Source organism: Grampus griseus (assembly GCF_964374135.1).
Source record: "Grampus griseus genome assembly, chromosome: 8".
NCBI classification, from domain to species: Eukaryota; Metazoa; Chordata; class Mammalia; order Artiodactyla; family Delphinidae; genus Grampus; species Grampus griseus.
In genome coordinates, this window is record NC_139002.1 from 21,554,804 (window position 1) to 21,560,803 (window position 6,000).

Below are 6,000 nucleotides of genomic sequence, written 5' to 3' on the forward strand. Positions count from 1 at the left end.
CAGACTCATTGTCACCTAGTGAACTGGTATGAAAAAGGGTAAGAAGTGTCAGTATTCCTCATGCCATTCGAGCCCTGTAAGTGCTGCCAGTAATGTGATTCTACATGACTCCTGCTCATTGAGTTGTGTTTGACACAGGGACAGAAAAAGTCCTTGAGAGTCAGTGATTAATTAATATGATGTCTTTCTTGGGATTTTCTAGAATAGTGGTTGAGATGAAAGAAATAGACAGTAAAATCAATTCATGGAGATACCTAAAGTCCAAATAGCCATGTAATGGGACTATATGCATTTAATTACCCAAATTTAAAAGGTCTTTGAAATGAGGACGAGAGTAAGATACCAGCAGTGAGACACTGAGTAATATGTGAGAACAGGAAGTTAGGGCTGAGTTCATACTGCCTGTGTACCTGATGCCTGAGAAGAACAACCATAGTTAGAGCTGGTTTGCACCTTTCCAGTCCTTTCTATATGACGATATTTTCTTATGCCTTCATTTCCTTTGTTTGCATGTGCTGTGGTCTGAATGTTTGTGTCCTTCCCAAATTGATGTTGAAATCCTAAGGCCCCATGTGATTGTATTAGGAGGTGGGGCCTTTGGGAGGCAATTGGGTCATGAGGATGGAACCCTCGTGAATGGGATTAGTGCCTTTATAAAAGGGCCCTAGAGAGCTCTCTATGCCCTCCCATCATGTGAGGATACAATGAGAATTCTGCAACCCACAAAAGGGCCTTCACGAGAACCTTACCATGTTGGCAACCTGAACTTGTCACCAAGCCTCCAGAACTGTGAGAAATAAATGTATGCTGTTTATCAACTCCGCTGTCTGTGGTATTTTGTGATGACAGCTCAAACAGATGAAGACAGCATGAATCAGAAATGATTCTACTCCAGTCCACATTGATCTTTCCCTTTAGAAGGCATATGGAATTGGCAGTCAGAAGACCTGCCACTTGCTAACTGCAACTTGCAAACAATCCCTTCCCTTCTTTTGTTCTCAACTTTTTCATCTGTAAGATGGAGAATGATGTCAACGTCAATCTCATAGGAGTAGTGTGTCTATTGAATGAGATAACACACAGGAAGTGCACTTTAAACTGTGCTTATGCAAATAGTATTCCAATCTTCATAACACGTGGCTATGCTGCCTGGTCCTTTGTCTTCAGCATTCAGTGTAGTGCTTGGTTATATGGTCTTTTATTTTTTAAATGTATAAGTGTTTTCCTTTCCGCCATTGTTGTTTAATGGCACAGACCATGTATCACATGTTTCCTGTACCCACTTTTGTATAACATTTGCAGTGTCACTGGGCCAGTAGCAATAGCTCAGCAACTTCTAATCTGGGTAGAGATAAGAACCTTGGTTATGTGTGGGGTTTTGACAGTTGCACTTTGCTGTGTGGTAAATTTCTTATATTATGATGTGCAAAGAAATCACCCAAGGAGCTTGTTAAGAATGACCATTCCCTGGCCCCAGACCAATAACTATGTTAATAGACATGGAACAGGGACCAGGAATTTGCATTTTAAAATTAAATCAAATAATATGACTTATTGTTAATTATGTTTATAGTGTTATATCTTTTAAAAAGTAAAAGCATCAAAAAATAGAGAAAACACACTCTTCGATAGTCGCAGAGCTTAAGTAAGAAATCATGTTAGGTAATTTTTTAATAAAAAATATATTTCCATCCACCATTTGGATAGGTGCCTCTTTGTCTTGTTATGCAATTCCATCTGGCACAGTGCCCTATTACTGTATGTGTGTATGGATGACGCTGCCGAGGAGGGAATTATAGCCTCACATGGGGCAGATAGACTATCTGTTCCTTGACTATGAAGTTATCTTCATTGCGCCTCTTATCTTCCCAACTGACAGTATGCCTGGAACTTTTGCAAGTTTCACAATTCTAGCCATAATAGTGGCCAAGCATCCATGCCGCTATGGTTCACTTAGAGTAGACTGAATTCTCTGTCTCTTTCTTTTTTCCTCTCTCTCAAGAGACTAGATTTGTATGGATGTTTTTAACTCACATTCCAGATGATTCTGAAGAAGCATGAGGAGAAACATGGCACTAGGAACAGACAAGGAGCCAATTATTCAGATTTCTCTTTATCAACCAAGCTCCATTTGAACTAGAAGAGAGGAGGTGGTTTAAAAGAAAGGAAAGCCAAAAAATGTGCAAATAAAGGATGTTCTTAGATGGGAGGAAATTGAATCTGGAGTTGGTTCATTTGAAACAAGTCCCAGAAGTTTGACTTTGGAGCAGTGTTGAATATGGTGCTGACGTTCTGGGCAGAACACACTGGAAGAAGCAGTTCCCACTGTGTACCAGCCCCTGTGCTCAGTGCTGTATGTGGTTGCCTCCTTTATTCCTGGTCATCTGCTCTCGTGTCCTGCCCCCAGCAATGCAGGTGAGTAATTATATACACAACTCGATAACCAACTGCTATTTCCATTCAAGAATCATTATTGGAGATTTGGGTGTAACTACTTAAACATTTTAGGTATAGAGCAGAGCTATTTATAAAGACAAGGATGTCAGATAGAGATTTTAGACTTAAGACAACTCCTACTAAGATGTTTAAATCTGATTTTGCACGTTATATAGAAGACGTTTAGAAGTTGTCTCTATCAGATTTAGAATAACATGTATATGAAGGTCAGCATTATTCCCACCAACTGAGCCTTTGGTAGTTCATGACTGGCAGAAATGAAAAAGTCAGGACTCATCATCATTTCATATCCACTAGCTGAAGTAGCCAGCAAATAAGTTCACAGAGCTCTTGGAATCCTTGCTTATAGATTAATTATATAGTGTGTGCCAGTTAAAGGGGGGCTTTGCTGTGGAGAATATCAGACTCAAGAGGTGAGAGATTGGTGAGAAGATAAAGGGAGAGGGGAGATAATTAACCTTAATAGGACTTAAATACCCAAAGACTTCAGAATGGATTCAACTGAGACTTACATTAAATCTTGAGTTACTTGTATGCTTGGATCGTTTTTCTGCCAGTAGATCTTTGACTGTGTGCTTCACTCTCACGCCTTGATACACTCGTTTGCTGTAGTCTCCTGGGACTTAAGCAAATGGAATAGTAACAATCAAATGTGGATACTATAAGTAGGTTAACCTGTCCAGGGTTAATACTGTGATGCTATTTTCTCATTAGAATGATAGACTTGAATTTGAAGTGGCTTCAACACAGGTCATTTAGTCCTATCTCCTGATCCTTGACAGAAACTGATCCAAGCTAAGTGAAAGAAACACTATTCCATCTTTTACGTATTAGCCACTGACTTGGGAAAATCACAATTTCTCAGCCCTGTTTCCTTCATCTGTAAAATGGGTTTAATAATCTCTCTGAAACTGACTGCAGAGTTACATAAGATATGCATATGAAAATGTTGTGAAAAGTACCAAGTTAAATACAAAATTCCTGTACAAAATGAAGGAGAGAAAAAAACTAGGTTCCAAGACAATATATTATTCAATTCAAATAAAGCCACATGCAAACTGATTTCAGCAAAACAAAGTTATTTGACTGATCCTTTGGGTCTTATTTTGACAGGATTTGGCCTATATATCTTTTAATTAAAGAGGCTTAAGTATCTCTTTCAAATCAGCCTCAAATTTAAAGCTAAATGATCTTAATGTTTGTTCCAAAGGAATCTAAGTGCTGCTCTTAGAATTGTGTGTGATGCCTTATTTTTTGGGAAAAGCCTGAGGCTACATTTATTCATCGATAATTTATTGAGTATTCTTTATGTGTCAGGCATTGTGTCAGAGCTGGTAATACAAAAGAACATGCCATCTAGTGGGAGGAGAGAAATACTTAAAAATAATTATAATGCAAATGTGCAAAGTACAACAAAAAGTATGCCTGAATAGAATACTCAGAAAAACACAGAACGTGTCAATTTCTCTTGAGGGTGGGGAAGGAGTTAGGGAAGGCAATGTGATAGCGGAGGTAAGCAGTGTGTATGATGGTAAATGAGTAAGAACATTCCAGGTATAGAGGGCAGCATGGGCAAAGTCCTGGAGGTAAGAACAGAAGGAGGGAGAAACTGAGCCGGGGGAAGGGAAATGATCAGGGCGCAGTCATGAAGTTTCTTGTAGGCGAAGGAGTTTGGATTTCATCCTGTGTGCAGTGAGCCATTGGAGGCTTCCAAGCATGGTAGTAGTGTGGTTAGATTTGCATTTTAGACAGACATTTCTAGCAGCTGTATGAAGGTGGATTTAGATTTAAGAATCACAAAGCCACAGGGAGAACAGTCAGGAAGATTCTAGGATAATTCAGGCAAGAGATAGTGGGGTCTGAGTTGTGGTTGATAGGAGGGCAAGGAGAGGACAGATCTGGAAATTATTTAGATGTAGGAGGGAAAGGAGCAGGAAGATTCAAGGCTGATTCTCAAGCTTCCACCATGGGATTGGTCTGGGTATATAAGTTTCAGAGACATCATAATGTTGATAGTAAGGAAACCAGGAACGAGAATGAACTCTCTTGGAATGTTTGAAAGGTAGAGTCATAACAATGGCATTGAGGGAAAACTTATGCATCTGGCATATTAGGATAAATAGACCAGGCTACTCTCAACGGCTGAGATCAATATCCTGGGAACTCCTACAATACTGATTCCTGACACACTGGTTGGGAAGCTCTGGACTAGATGGTTAAAGATGGAAGCCTGGGGAACATCCACATTTGAAGGCTTGTCTGAGGAGAAGGAGAGAACCCTAATGAAGAAGAAGTGGTTGGAGAAGAACCAGAATAAAACAGGAGAATGAGGTAGAATTCAAGGGAAGGGATTTCAAGAAAGAAGGAAAAAGAGTGAGATACCACAGAATTGTTCAGGAAGATAAGGACAGCAAAACATCCATTGCTTTCAATTCAGTGGTTGGTGTTGTCTTAGCAAGAGTAATTTTGGAAGCATTACCTAGAAGCCAGGTGATAACGTCAAGGGTAGAGGTGGAGAAAGGGAGGGAGACTATTTCTTCTTGAAGTTTGAATGAGGAAGGGAAGCAAGAGACTGAATGATCATTGGAGACAATTACAGGGACAAGGAGAGGTTTGCTTATGTTTTTACATCTATTTAATGAATTCGTGGATAGGAGATATTTGAGGATATTTGAACAGGAAGAGGGAGGGACTGAAGATTTAGGGAAGAGGGAGAAAATGATGAAAGGAGATCTTGAAGAGCTAGAGAGAAATTGGGGTCAAGGACACAAGTTGGCTCTCAAACTTTTGAGCCCAGAATAAAGAAGGGCAGGGGAGGGGTGGTGGCCCAGTCGTATGGTCAGTGACTAAGACATCTCTAGTGCTCGTTCCAGCAGCCTGGAGTAGGAGAGTGACACAGGCACTAAATGTCAGAACAAGGCAGGAGTCAAGGCCAGACAGAAAAGTCCAAGTAAGAATACACACCAGTGATCCTCAGAGTGTGAATCTTGGGCCAGGAACAATAGCATCAGCTAGGAATGTGTTAAAAATGCAGATTTTCAGGTGCTGCTCCAGATGTACTGAATCAGAAACTTTAGGGGTGGGCCCAGCAATTGTGTTTTAACAAACCCTTTAGGTGATTCTGATGTTCTCTGTAGTTTGAGAACCAAAGATATGCATAAGAGTAGGGACTTTATAAGGCTCCTGTGGAAGAGGGGGACAACTCTAACCTAGGCATTCCTAGCTGGCTGATTGATGGTGGATGTGGACTTAGGTCTGAGAGGAGATTGGAGTGGACGTTGAAGAGGTCCAGTTGCCCAGTCCCAAAGGTTGATCCTTTGTGTGTTTGCAGACAGTCTTGGTTTCACTTTTCCGAAGGGCTTTTTAGTTGGTGGTTTCAATCTGAATTATCCATTTATGCTTTATATGTATGCCAAAAAGCCTAGAGGAAATATACCTATTCTAAATAAGTTTAACAAATAAGCACATGGTGACTAATGGATAAAGTTCATGAGATGGCAAATAAGCAGATCAAAACTTCTGAAGTTTTGCCATAAAACAATC

General features: G+C 40.2%; 1 protein-coding gene across 1 annotated transcript in view; it reads right to left on the bottom strand.

The window, feature by feature from the left end:
• Positions 1-3,074, bottom strand: part of POU2AF2 (POU class 2 homeobox associating factor 2) — a gene marked incomplete at its 3' end in the record, with an annotated part of 29,038 nt that extends 25,964 nt beyond the window's left edge. Inside the window, exon 1 of the mRNA XM_082660206.1 lies at positions 2,970-3,074. The remainder of the gene's footprint in view (positions 1-2,969) is intronic.
• Between the last annotated feature and the right edge of the window lie 2,926 nt (positions 3,075-6,000).